The 14,678-nt window shown below is 40.7% G+C and overlaps 1 protein-coding gene across 7 annotated transcripts in view; it reads left to right on the top strand.

The window, feature by feature from the left end:
- The first annotated feature begins 1,668 nt into the window (after positions 1-1,668).
- Positions 1,669-14,678, top strand: part of Mpdz (multiple PDZ domain crumbs cell polarity complex component) — a 157,290-nt gene continuing 144,280 nt past the window's right edge. For all 7 annotated transcript variants that reach the window (XM_031377738.1, XM_031377742.1, XM_031377740.1 and 4 more), the window contains exon 1: positions 1,669-1,928. The gene's annotated coding sequence lies outside the window, so the exon portion shown is untranslated. The remainder of the gene's footprint in view (positions 1,929-14,678) is intronic.

The raw sequence follows: 14,678 nt of genomic DNA, 5'->3' as shown, positions 1-14,678 counted from the left end.
CTTGTTATCTGAATGGAAAAGACTTTTAATTATGCTTATGTACATGAGTTTTGTCCAATAAAAGATATTTTAAGAAATAAAAAAACCCAAAAAACAAAACAAAAAACAAAACAAAAAAAAGCTTAGACTTTGTACATTGCTGTTCATCACCAAAGGAAGTCAGGACTGGGACTCAAGCAGGTCAGGAAGCAGGAGCTGATGCAGAGGCCATAGAGTAATGTTACTTACTGGCTTGCTTCCCCTGGCTTGCTCAGCTTACTTTCCTATAGAACCCAGGAGTACCAGCCCAGGGATGGCACCACCCACAATGGGCCCTCCCACCCTTGGCCACTAATTGAGAAAATGTCTTACAGCTGGATCTTATGGAGGCATTGCCTCAAGGAAGGCTCCTTTCTTTGTAAATAACTCCAGCTTGTGTCAAGTTGACACACAAAACCAGCCAGTACAAACTATGAAATGAGAAATACATCCCATGGATCCAGGTAGCAAAAGGCTGGTACCCTTTACCAAGACAGCTGTCAGAACAGTGACCGGCCCAGAAGTCAGGGTCTCTTCCATGGCTGTGATCCAGAACTGTGGTTAGAGCCTCCATCCCTACCTCTAACCCCACCCCCTTCTCTTTTCCTTTGTCTTTGGTTCGAAGATGGGAAGGCTGACAGAAGAGATTCCCATAAATGCTCTGGGAGAGAAAGATGGGATGAACTGTCCTTCAGCCTAACTACATCTTCATTTTCAAAAATCCTAGAACTGATTCATATCTACAAACTCTGAAGACATCCAGTCAGAGTTCGAATTTTCCTGCATGTCAAATCTATGCTGATTCGTATTTGTGGACCAAGGGGATCCGAGGCTTGGGCCCTGAATTTTCTCCACCCAAGACGCTGAAACCACTTTAATCAACTCACATCAGCAAGCAAAAATATTCATTGAAAGACATCACTTTCATTCTTGTGCATTCTCCATGCTTCCTCCTTTAATATTTAGTAAATGTTAGAGAAACGCAAAATTGCTTTTTAGTAGACAAAATAAAATTACAACGCAATTCTTGTAAGTATTTTAAAGTCTGAGAGTTTTAACTTGTACACCCTAATATTAGACTTAGAAAACAAGAGAGGGAGCGAGCTGTACTTTCTTTAACGGGTGTGGGGTTGGGGATGGATTGTGGGACTCCAGAGCTGAGGCCAACAGAAAGACAATTGTAAAAGGAATAAAACAGAAAGGGGCAACCCACCCCCCCTTCCCAGCAGCAGACATCTCTGAGCACTTCTTTTAATTGGCTCACCAGGCTAAGAATGCATCTTGATGTGCTAAGTAACTTCTCAAAAAAGGGCTTCCCTTGGCCACCTCGTTTCTCAACAGGCCAGGAATGCTGAGGGCAGTCCTCACCAAGAACTAGGAGAACTGCAACTAGAGACTACCAGTGCAGGGGGCCGGGAGCATAAAACACAAAAACTTCATTCTTAGCCCAATTCAATTTTTTTTTGATAAAAATATCAGCCACACTGGAGTGCAAGTATTTCCCGCGCCAATATTTGTGAAATGTTATACTTAAAAAAAAAAAAAAGAAAAGAAAAGAAAAGGCATTTCCTTTGGAAGTCACATTTAGGAGCCTGCCCCACGCCCCACCGCCTTCGCGCTGTCGGTCACCCACGCTGGCCTGGAGGCCCAGACGCTGGTCGTTCCATCCCGGCGGCGGCTGGGCCGCGCCCCTGATTGGCCAGCGCACCCCGCCAGCGTCACGGCTTCCCGCAGCCCCGCGGCCTCCGGGAGCCTGGTCCGCGCGCAGCAAGGCTAGCCGGCCGCAGGCTCCGGTTCTCCGGCCACGCGTGAGCGTTCGCGCCACACGGAGTTCCGCGGGCCGTGACTACAGCTGAGAGGAGCCGAGCGCTCTGCCCACCGGGGGAGTCCCCGCCAGGCCGCCGAGCCGGGTAAGCGGCCCCGCCCGAGCCCTGCCCCCGGGACTCTGGAAGTTTCCCCGGCTGCGCGCTCCCCGCCGTGCTCTCCCCGCGGCCTGCGCGCCTGTTGCTGTGCGCGGGCCTCGGGAGTGCGGGAGGGCCCGGGCCTGGTGGGGGTGGGGGAGCGTGCGGGAGGCGCTTTGTGTCGGAGCCCTACTTTGTAGCGCGCGATGGTGCACCCAGGACTGCTGTTCTCTAGGGCTCGTGGACTGGGCAGTTCCTTCCCGGGTCATTGGCGGCGGGGAGGAGGAGGAGGGGGCGGTGGCAGCCGGGGCGGGCGCGAGGGGGCTGCTCGGCGTGGGGAGGAGGACGCCGAGGATACGCAGGCCTGCGGGCGGAGGTTGGGGTTTCCTTCTAGCATCTGATAAGAGGATGGTGACTTCATCAGCCAGAGGGAAAACTCCTCTCCGTGTTGTTTCAGTGTCTTGAGGGGATGAATCTGTGAACTGGCCCAGGCCACCTCATCCTGTGCTGTAGGACAGCTGTGCAGTTGACATCACCTTTGTGTGTCCATAGACCTTCACTTAGGATACCCTTTATAAATGAGTAATCTGGGAACAGAGGGAGAATTGGTTCTAGGGGTATGGGAGGTTTTGCAGGTAGAATTTGTTCAGAGATAATGAAGATTTTATAACGATCAAAGTATCCAGTTTAGTATATTGCAGATTTAGAGGCTGATAGAATCCAGATTAGCAATTGCATTTGAAACTCCTAATAAAATTAAACTTTGAACGCTTGTGATTTCAACTTCTAATATAAAGTTTTGGATAAGTGCACCTGGACTATTATGTGTCCCTGGATAGAGGAAAGCTAATTTGGGATGCTCTGTAATTTGTCTTATTTTCCTTACCCCATTTGTTAAAAAAAAAAAAAAAAAAATTGATGGAACATTTTCAGCATATTGATAATAGCGCATGTGTGCTGTGTCTTTCACCTGTTCTTCCAAGGAAGAAAGGATTCTTCTAGTTTTTTTCTGGTTTTCTTTCTTCCTTTACCACATTCTAATTTTACCGCAGAACCCTGATGGTGGTTTGGTGAGGGAGTTAAGTTTGTTTTTAGGGTGCTCCAAATTCCTGACACCCAGAAAATGATCTACTGAATTCCTAGGGGTGTCTTTGAATTTCAGATACTTTTTAAATCAGAAATACCTTGAGGGAGTAAAGGCTTTCTAAACAGTATACTTTGTTGTAGGTTGGAAAGTACTAGAGAGATAATTTCAGAAATACAAATTTGCATTGATTCAGTGCTGGTTGGCACTTTCAACATTTAACTCAAGTAGGCAAAATGGTTTACAAATGAAATCTTGGATACATGGTTTGGAGGTAAGACTAGGGGCGTCTGGAAGCGTCTGAGCAACAATGAGTTGCTGCAAAGGTAACTGACCTGAGTTAGAAAAAGATCGTTCTGCAGAGTACGCCCCAAGTCTGTCCTCAGAGAGTTGACTGAGTTGATTGAGTTGCAGGTTGGCTCCACATTTTACATTTATAAATATGACCAACATACTCTGAATTTCATCAAATACTTTGAGGCAGAGTTGACATATAGGACTGGATATGCCTCCAAATACTGTAAAGTTTAACCCCCCATCTGCCAGAGAAATATCTACACTCGAGAATAAAGAATTAGATGAGTTCTTAGTGAAATCAGGATGGCTAGATTGTCTACCGGATGTGTCTCCCTTCAGTGGGTTTGTAAAAATGGACATTTGGCCTTAGGTAGAATTTTCTTGGGGATAGTTACATTGTTTCAAGCATCAGTTCGCTGATAAGAAAGGTACTTTTCTCTCTTAAGTTTAAGCTTTGTGTACTCAACAGTAGTTACAGAAATATGAGAAACTAGTATGGCAAAATTGTTATATTGTAATTAGTTAGATAATTCTAGGGGGGCTCCATGGGAGGAAAAGTGGGCAGGAGAAATCAGTGCTAATTAACCAGGTGCCTTCCATATCCAAGGTGGTAGGTAGTAATTAGTAACGGGAACTTTGGAGACTTGTTGCATTGGATTAGGTACTGGCAGGGCTAGGGGTGGGTCAGAAGTAGGCATACCAAATAAATACAAAATAGCATTCTGGAAGCTTGATGTCTTCACTGATCACAGGGAAGAATAGAAAGGTCTTGAGATTCATTTAAAAAAGAAAAAAAAAGCAGCCGAAGGGTCTCAGGTTGCTGTATATGATGAAGTGGTAATAGTTTTGCTGTTGGTGTTTTTCATTATGAAGAGAGCATAGACCTGGAGGTGAAATGGTTAGGAAGGGGGTGGGTGGCAGGAACTTGAGAAGATGTCAGTTTGTATCTTTCTAGAGTAGAATTGAAGGTTTAGGTCAAGGGGAAGTGTGTGAGTGATGAAGGGAAAGCCGTAGGAAGAATGGATGTGTAGGCAGAGTTTTGTTTTTTCTCAGTGTTTGTCACTCTGTCTGTGATCTCAGAAAAGTCATCCGATTGTCCTTGTATTTATCAGCAGTCCCTCTAAGGCAATCTAGGCTCTCCTGTCATGTACTTCAAAACTCTTCTGGCATCTACCCATTGCTTGCTTTCATAGCCACTGTGTGTGTGTGTGTGTGTGTGTGTGTGTGTGTGTGTGTGTGTGCATTAAATGGCATCCCATTCCCAGTCTGGTGTAATGGACTTGACAGCTGGAGAACTATAATATATGTGCTGGTGATAACAGGAAGTGATATCCTTGGTTCCCAGGGGACAGCAATCAACAAGTGTGGCATTTGGTTGGCTGGTTTCTATCTCCTTGCCTTGTAGATGATGACTTCTCTGTATTTTTTCTTTTTGTGTGTTGGCCTATTTTCTTCCTAAGAGGATGCCTGGTCTCATTAGATTAAGGCCACTGATTACCCCATCTAACCTTAATTACTTCTTTAAAGAAACTATCCAAATATAGTCATATGCTTAGGAACTAAGGATTGGATTTCCCATGAGTTTGTAGGAAGAAGATGTGTTCCTTATCCTGTAAGGAAGTTCTTGGAGAAATCCAGCCTGTAAACTGATTAGAACCAGAAGAGTAGGCTGGCCTGGGGTAAAGGAGAGAGATCAGAGAGGAGGCTGCTGGGTAGTCTGAGCATTACTGAGGTAATATGATGCTTGGTGAGAAAGGGAGACGGCTATTTGAGGAAAGGCTATTTGATCTCTGGCCCAAGGCCTACTGCTTTCTGTAACTGTTAACTGGGTACTGTATATCTAGGGCCTTTTTCCTTTTTGAAGATAGAACATTAGTTCTTTTTAGTGTTTATGCATAAAAACATAATTTTCTTAAATTATTTCTAAGCCTTAAAAGTAGTAAAACAGATTCATTAAAGAAGAAAGTATTAATGTAAACATGATGATTTTGTGTTTGATTAATACAACACAATTTGCTTAATTAATTGACTTCCTGCATCTTGAGGCAGGGTCTGATGTAGCCTCAGCTGGCCTCTGATTCACTGTGTGACTGAGGTTGGCCTTGAACTCTTCATTCCTCTGCCTCCACCTCTGTGGTGCTGGAATTGTGTAGGAGCACACTATTACACCTAGTACTATTTTATTGATTTAGAAACTGTCTCATGAGTGTTTTGTGGCCTAATCTTTGTCATAATCTTTTCCCCTTTTGAATTTTTCTCTGTCTTAGAAAAAAAATAGAAGATTCAAAAGGCAGGGTAATCATATGTAATCAGGTGACAAAAGCTCTCCTTAGAATGTTGAGATTATGTTTGATGATTTAGAGGCAGGCAAAAGCCATTCTTCTAGTCCTGGTCATCAGGGTGAAGAAAAACCAATGAAACAACAGAGCAAATGGAGACGAACATTCTTGCATTTTCTTTCCTCCCTTTATCTTTCTGCCCATGGTAGTTAGACTTGTTGGGTTTAGGGAATTCTTATCTCTATTTATCTAATATTCTTATAAAACTATTTTATCTCCAGGTCTAAGATGTTATAAATAAATGCATGAGGGAAAAGTGAGAAAGGAAACATTTGTAAGAAAGATGAAAAGCACATACAGTAAATTAAATACACACACACACATTTTAATGAAAAACAATTAGGTTTTGTTGAATATTTACCATTAGTAGTTCTGATTACATAGTAGATAGATCTTTTCTTCTATTAATTAATACATAAATTAATTACATATATATAGACATATATATGAAATTGTAGCTTTCATGATTCCTTTTGAAGGGTAATAGATATGAATGGAAAAGGTAGCTTAGTTTTGTGTGGGTATGTGTGAGAGAAAAACAGGGAGAGAGGGAGAGAGAGAGATAAGAAATGATAATATATAACTCATCCAAGAGACCTTTAAATAAAACTTAAGGCAAAAAAAATTAATAAAATGGACTACTATTCTTTTATTATGTCAGAGAAATATGTACTTTGCAGTTCAAAGACTTTAAGAAAATACTGTATTTACTTAGATGTAAGGTTACTTACCACCTTTTATCTGAGAATATTCTAAGAATGACTTCTGTGCAAATTAAGAAATTAATCTAAGGCCAGGTGTGGTGGTGTACACCTTTAATCCCAGTACTAGGGAGGCAGATCTCTGTAAATTTGAGGCTAGCCTGATCTACATAGAGAGTTCCAGGTCAGCCAAGGCTATATATTGAGACCCTGTCTCAATGAGAGACAGAGAGAGAAAGGCGGGGAGGGAGATTGATTGAGAGATTGAGAGAGAGAGAGATTGAGAGATTGAGAGATTGTGTACATGTGAAGAGTTTAGTAGAGTGTTTCCTGGTCCCCCTTCTCTTTCTCTATAATGTTCACAGTTTTCTTGGGACCTTCTAATCATGGGAATCAAAGGTGGAGATCCCCACCATCCATGTAAAAGATAATAGCAGGGCCATACATTCAGTCAAGGGTAGAGAGGCTCCCTGGAGCTTATTGACCAGCTAGCTAAAGCAACTCTTAAGTTCAGTAAAAGACTTTATTTCGAATACAGAGAGTGATAAAGGAAAACACCTAAGGTATACCTCTGGTTCCTACAGGCTCATGCAACTCACTCACATAGGCAAGCATACACAGGGATGTGTACATACATGCTAGGCAAGCATACACAGGGATGTGTACATGCATTGATACATGTGTAGATGCATGTACACATGTACAATAATGCAATGTTACTTATTGATTGAAGGTTGTTGAGTATTGATTGGATGAGGCTAAGTCAGCAAGCATTTTTAGTCTTTTTTATAGCTGATTGGAGACAACAGGATAGGTCATCTGGGGCTGAAGTATTGCTTTCTAGCATGAATATTTGTTCAACCCTGGAGGTTCTTGTTTTCTTAGGGAGGCATGGGGCTATTTAACATATTTGTTACCCTAAAAAGTTTCCTTATGACCCTTTTATTTTTTTTCTGCCTCCCTTACCTACCCACACCCCTTCTTCAGGGACCAGCAGTGTGCTCTATCACTGCAAATGAGCTGGAACTCACAGATCTTAACTAAACTGAATGAATTGATTATACAGAAGGCTATAGCTTTTTTACTATGTAATTATTTTAGAGTTCATACTAAAGTAATTTAAAGTTAGAGTTACAATTTCATTCTGTTCATTGCTCTCACTGAACACGGATATACAATTAAGGAGATTTTATTTTATTTTTTATTTTTTTGGTTTTTTGAGACAGAGTTTCTCTGTGTACCCCTGGCTGTCCTGGAACTCACTCTGTAGACCAAGCTGGCCTCGAACTCAGGAATCTGCCTGCCTCTGCCTCCCAAGTGCTGGGATTGAAGGCTTGTACCACCACCGCCAAGCAATTAAGGAGATTTTAATGACTTAGGATTCTTTTGTACTTTCACTATTCAATTATAGTATATTTATTTATTCTCTTATAGATGTAGAACCTTTTAGGATCTACAGTTGAGAACTATAAATTAAAACAACAAAAGATAGATTTACTGGCAGAAAGGCCAGACACATAAAATCAATGCTTCTAATTTTACTTCCAAGAAGAAATGAATACCTCAAGTGGTTAGACTTTAGGCGACAGATAGGTGTGTGTGTGTGTGTGTGTGTGTGTGTGTGTGTGTGTGTGTGTGTGTTGTGTGCATGTGCAGATGCAGGTTCCTGTAGGCTCATGCAGAGACCAGAAGAAGGTGTCCTATCTTCTGGAACTAGAGTGACAGGCAGTTGTGAGCCAACTGATTACAGATGCTGGAAACAGAAACCTGGTGCTGTGCAAGAGCAACAAATGCTCTTAACCCAGAACCACCTAAAATACATAATTTAAAAAATTCTTAGGAGCCATAATAAAGAGAAATGTAAAAATAGATGAAATTTATTTTAAAAGTATATTTTGTTTAGAAGACCTTATTCAAAATGTTATTTAATTTTGCAATAAAATATCAACTACAGATAAAGTATTTGTCTTCCTTTTTTCAAAACAAAAACGTTTCCACAGGTATTGCTATGTTTTATACACAGAATATCATCATTTAGAATTTGCTATATCTCTAAAGCTAAATAGATATGCTGGCTCCTGGCTACCATGTTGATAAATATAGCACTTTAAATCATGCATCTAAGCTATGAGGAAGATGCAGTAAAAGAAGTGGCTTCATCCTGCCTGGACAAAGCATTCTGTTGGCTGCACTCGTTGAGCCTTTCTTGGGTTGTTCTGTCCTTGGTGGTTTTTTTCTTTAAGACTTTTTTTTTAAAGATGTATTTATTATATGTAAGTACACACCCCAGAAGGGGCATTAGATCTCATTACAGATGGTTGTGAGCCATCACGTAGTTGCTGGGATTTGAAATCATGACCTTCAGAAGAGTAGTCGGTGCTCTTAGCTGCTGACCCATCTCTCCAGCCCATGTTCTTGGTGTTTTGAGAAAAGGTCTCAAGGCCAGGCTGGGACTGTCTGTCCTAAGCCTTAGAAGTGCTTGGAAGACAGGCATAGGCCACCTGCCCAGCTGGCTCAATTTTAGTCTTTATGTGTTTGTTTCTACTTTCTGACCCCTTATTGAAAGTGTAATAGAAAACACTGAAAACAGCATTGTAATATCATACGTGGTCTTTTAGTGTTAGTAAAATATAGTAAATGAATATAGTAAAGTGGTAGATGAGTTATTTAAGTAAAAAGGCATGCTTATTGAAAAAGCAAAAAAAAGTTGTTTTTTTTTTTTTTTCCAGAGAGAAAAAAAAACCCACTTGTCAAGGTGAACCACAAGATTCCTAGAGAACTGCATTTGGCAGCTAGTGTAGTTTATCATGCTAGCGAATCAGTAATTAGGGCACTGAATTGATGCTAATTTATCTTGACATACCTAAAGTTCGTGTTCAGGGTCATATTACCTTATATTCTTAAATAAGTTTTTCCTTATCTGAACTACTTGGAACCTTGCCAGCAAGATATACATTGCCACCCTTTGCTGAATTTGCTCCTAACAGTCTTGGCTCCAAAGGACTGAGCTTATTATTGTAGGATTTAGGCAAAACATCTCTGCTCTCAGAGGAGTCTAGGTTCTGTCTAGCAAGTATTTAGTATAGATCGTGGAAAATGCTCCTAGTTGTATTTGATCTTCTTCCTGGGTGTGCTTTTATAATTAAGAAGATCCAAAAGTAAATTTGCTTTGGTTTAGTGACTAAGATCATGGCAGATTTTCTCTCTTCGATCTCTTCTCTCTTAGATATCATTTCATGATATGTGAACTTGGGGCTTACAGGAGTATTGCTTATTCTGGTAGGATGTTAAATATACCCTTTAGATAACTGACTTTTATTAGAGTGTTTTGATTTCCCTATTAATTATCAAGATTATCTCCTATTAGTATTTTTTAAAATTAATGCAAGAACTAAAGTTCTATCAAATGAGTCATATTTGATATATACATATTTATGTATATGTATATGTATTGTATATGTATATGTATGTATATCAAACAGTAAACTCCCTACTCTGAACCTTCGAGTGCCCAACCCCCACCTTCACTTTGAGAAAGGTTATCTAAATTTTGTAGGATGGCCTTGAACTTCTGATCATCCTGAGTAGTGGAGATTTGTGATTTGTGTCACCAGATCTGGCTTAATTGAATATTAATACTGTAGCCTGCCTAGTGTTTGGCAGCATTAATGTTTTATAAATCGGTTTGTTCAGCATGCTCCAGCATAAAGAGACTAATGGAGTTTACCACTAGGATAATTCTTACATCTAGTATTATATTTTCAAATATCTGTTTCTCTTGGATTTCTAACCTCAAGTCTCCACCCCTTTTTATTATAAATAGTTTATTTTCTCATTCACTATATCCTGATTACACTTTTCCCTCCCTCTTTTTCTCCAGGTTCCTTCCCACCTCCCCTCTTTTCTGTGTCCACACCCTTTCTGTCTCTCATTAGGAAAGAACAGGCTTCTAAGAGATAACAGTGCAACATAACAAAATTAAATATAATAAGATAAAACAGAAACCATCATATCAAAGTTGGAGAAGGCAAACTAACAAAAGGAAAAGAGCCACAAGAGAAGGCACAAGCATCAGAGACCCACTCAGGAATCTTATAAAAATACTAAACTGAAAGCTATTATAGTCAGAGGACCTGGTGCAGACCCATATTGGCCCTGTGCATGCTGCTTCAGTCTCTGTGAGTTCCTTGGAGCTTTGCTCAGTTGATTTAGAGGGCCCTTTTCTCCTAGTGTCCTCCATCCTCTCAGGCTTATACTCTCTTTCTACCTCCTCTTCCACAGGTTCCCTGAGGTCTGAGGGGAAGGAGCAGATAGATACATCCATTTAGAGCTGTGTGTCCAAGGTCTGTCTCTCTGTCTCTGTCTCCCCCCCATCTCTCTGTCTCTCTCTCCCTCCGTCCTTCCCTCCCTTCCTTTCCCCCCTTGATCCCCCCTCCCCCCCTTCATTCTAAACTCAATTTTCTATTCTCTTCTTCACCTTTGCCTTCTTCATTAGTCTTTATGTTGAGCAACCGTTTAGAGACCCCTGATGTCCCCAAGTTATTTTCCTTCTTTAAACTCTTAAAAACCTTTTTATGTGTGCACCAGTATTTTGACTACATGTATATATGTGCACTATATGTGTTTCCTTGGAGTTAAGAAGAAGGTATTGGCTGTTCAGGAGCCGAAGTTATGCATGGTTTAAAACACCATGTAGGCACTGAGAACTGAATCCAGGTCCTCTGCAAAAACATTGACTGCCTTCACCACTATCTGTCCATCCTCAGGTTGTTTTATTGAATAATTGGTTATTTACGCACATTTGTGCAGTATCTCCTCTTGGTGTCATTCAGCGCATGTTTGTGCAGTGTCTACTCTGTGCATTATCTAGCCCATTTGTCAAGGTTTAGTCTGCTGTAGTTACATCTCCAAAAGAAAAAGGAAACAACTGAATGAGCAATTGTGCTTTGCTGCAATTTATCTGGTATCATTTGACATTTTATAGGACCGTTTCAAATTCACTGTGTTTATAAGGAGCGCATTTCCAGCAGCCTAGCAAGATGTGAAATCCCTCTTCCTAGCTGCTACTCTTTCAGCTAATGATCTCACTGTCCATCTAGTCTCAGATTAACAGTGCTGAGAGTCAGCCTCTGTTAATATCATTTACCTGTCTCCTCTGCCCTCTGCTCCTGGATTTGACAGAGCCCTTTTGAGTTGTTGTGATGAAGAGGTCTGTCTGTCTGTTTTATTTTTGCTAGTCCCCTATGCTGCATCCCCAGTGGTTTTTGCTTTGTTTGTTTTGTTTTTCTGTTGTGTGTTGTTGTAGCACCACTGTTTTTTTTTCTTTCTCTAGTAAATTATTTACCCTATTGCCAAAATTGTTTTTTTTAAATATAAAGTAAGTTTTAAGGTGTCCCATTTTTCAGCTTTCTGCCTTGTATGCTCTGCTTTGCCTGCAGAGCAGTTCCAGGCAGGTCATGGAGGTGCTGCCTTCCTGGCTCCTCTTATTATGTCACTGAGAGCTGTCAGCATGCTGCCATATGATCTTTTGCATTCTTCATGGTTTCTTGCGTAAGCAAGTATCCTTTTCTCAGCAAGAAAATCTGTTCCTTCTTCTGGATGTCTTCTGTTCTCTGTTCATCCTCCAGGGTGAGGTTGATGGGTCTCATCTTCAGATTCCTATTATTCCAGATGATAATGTTGGGTGCCTAGCACATCACAGTAAGGTGCTGGGCCATCCATTCTGCTTGGGCTCCAATGGTAGGCTTGTGTCCTTATTCTCTGCCATTCTTGTGCTTTCAGTCGCCATGCCAGGCAAATGAAGATTTTTATACTGTTTGGGTATTCACCTTTAATTTTAAAAAGATTGAAATTAGATCGGAAAACATGTAAACACAGGTCCCTAAATTGTTTGTGGAGAAAAAGGTGATGCAAAATGTACACATAGGAAAGCAAGAGGTGTACGGTTGGAAACATGAGCATTTAAAAAGGTACTATGATGTTTAAGAATTCTTCTAACAGTAAAAACTGTAAGAAACAAAGCTTCATGCTTGATCACGCTGAACAATACCAGTGTCTTATTTTATCTGATGGTGAGGAGTGTGGCCTAGAGTGCTTTTCTAGCATGTGTCAAGCCCGTGTGATGACTACTGCCGGCTGGCACCTTGACAAGATGTAGAAATACTCAGAGGACAAGCATTTCAGCACACCTGTGGAGTATTTTCTTGATTAGGTTAAACTTTAGTGGGAAGACCCATCTTAAAGTAGGTGTCACCAATTCTTGGGTTTTGATCCCTCACTGTAGAAAAAAGAAAGAGTGAACTGAGTACAGTCATTGATGCTCTTTGCTTCTGAGTCTCAGCACAGGCATTGATGCTCTTTGCTTCTGAGTGTGAGCACAGGCACTGATGGCTCCTTGCTTCTGAGTGTGAGCACAGGCATTGATGCTCTTTGCTTTCTGAGTTTGAGCACAGGCACTGATGGCTCCTTGCTTCTGAGTCTGAGCACGGGCACGAGGACTCTTTGCTTTCTGATTTTCTAGTCATCATACCATAGTCATCTGTTTCAAACTTGTATTGCTTTGACTGCTTTGCCAGGACAGAATGGACCCTTGAAATGTGAACTGAAAGAAACCTTTCTCTCTTGAGTTGTCGTTTAGAGTATTTTGTCAAAACAGTAGGAAAAGAAAGTTAGATTCTCTGTGTTATATTGGAATACAAAAAGAAAGGAGGAGGGGAGGGTGTGATGGAGTAAAGTAGTCGTCTGAAGGAGAGGGGTAAACCTGGACTCTGTGCTTGTCTTATTGCTAATTCTCCTGATGCCTCGTATCTAGGAAGGTTTCAGTGTTTAGTTAATACTTGATGAAATAATACAGCCGTCAGCGTGGACTTGTTAATTTGTGTCAATGTCTACATTTCTAGATTAATATGTATAATTTTATTTTGTGGTTGATTTTCTAAAGCAACCACTACAATCAGTTTATTTTATATGATGAATATTGTAATAAAAATGTCTGACACCTCTAACATTTTTAAGTGCTGACTTATTTTTTTTCTGACAGTCAAGCTACGTGCTTTGCTCCATGTGTCTTTCTGTGTTTTCCAGCTTTTTCACTTTGTTATAAGCTCTTCCTTCCCACCTACAATTGCTTCTCCATGTCTTGCTGTACTAATTCAGAACTAAGCTCTTTCCATTAATCTCTCTGGTTAATAACACTTTATGTGTCAGTACTAGGACTAAACTGAATTTTGCAATTTGCAATTTGTCAGGTTAAGTTCTACTTCTTTCAGCCCCTATGGGGCAGGGGATGATTCTTAGGACTGTAGATTGTATAACAAAGGGTTCCTGGCTAAGGGTTCATGGATAAAGTATGTCCATGGAAGAATGAGGACCAGAGTTTGGAGCCTCAGAACCTATGTAAACAATCCAAGTAAGAATGGAGCTCTCCTTAGTCTGAAAACTGGGAGCCAGAGGCAGAACTGATGGCTAGGCTAGTGAGGGGTCTATGAACTCTGGGTTCAGGGAGAGACCATGCATCAAAAAAAAAAGCAGAGATCTGTCAGGGATGATGGCTAATGTCAACTTCAGGCCTCCGTATACATAGGCACACATGCACTCTTACACACATGTGAAGACACACTGACACAGACACACACAGACACACATACCATACTATATACAAAAAAGTTTTCAGTAAATGGGAAAGGTGTCATAAAACTGTTTGCTTTTCCACATCAATAATAATGGGGTAGTTTACTATTCTTACTCTAGAAGTGAGTAACTTTAATTGAATTAAGGACTTATACTGTGATAGCTGTTGGAAATACAAAAATACAGAGATTAATATACAGGCATTACATCAAATACAAATTAGTAATCAAAGTAGTTTTGCATGTCTATTGCTTGTAGGCATTTGCAGATGTTAGCTATAACTGACTTTACCAAGTGGTTAGAACAGCTAAAGAGGACATTACTCAACCTAGGATCACATAATTAAGAAAGTGAAGTGTTTATTCAAGAGAATTACCCAAAAAAGTAACTATGAAACTTGGAAAGCCCAGATACCTGAACTATTTAATCTGAAAACATATAACTGTTGCTTGTCCTACATCATTACTGTTAGAAGCCAGAAGTGGTACTTGGTGCTGGGGACTTCCTTGCCTTTGGTCTGTGGATTCCCAGGTTGAATCTATCTACATGTTGGCTCTATTATTTATAGGCTATCTGCATGGGGAAAACACTGACCTCCTGATCCTCTGTCTTATCTGAAAATGGGAGGCTCTAAAAGCATCTGTGAAGAATATATATCATCAGCTCAAGGGAACAGGGACATACGATATATATATATATATATATATAT

This window comes from Mastomys coucha, unplaced genomic scaffold, assembly GCF_008632895.1.
Source record: "Mastomys coucha isolate ucsf_1 unplaced genomic scaffold, UCSF_Mcou_1 pScaffold18, whole genome shotgun sequence".
NCBI lineage: Eukaryota > Metazoa > Chordata > Mammalia > Rodentia > Muridae > Mastomys > Mastomys coucha.
Note: the sequence above shows the minus strand (reverse complement) of the source record. Positions and strands in the feature narration are given on the sequence as shown.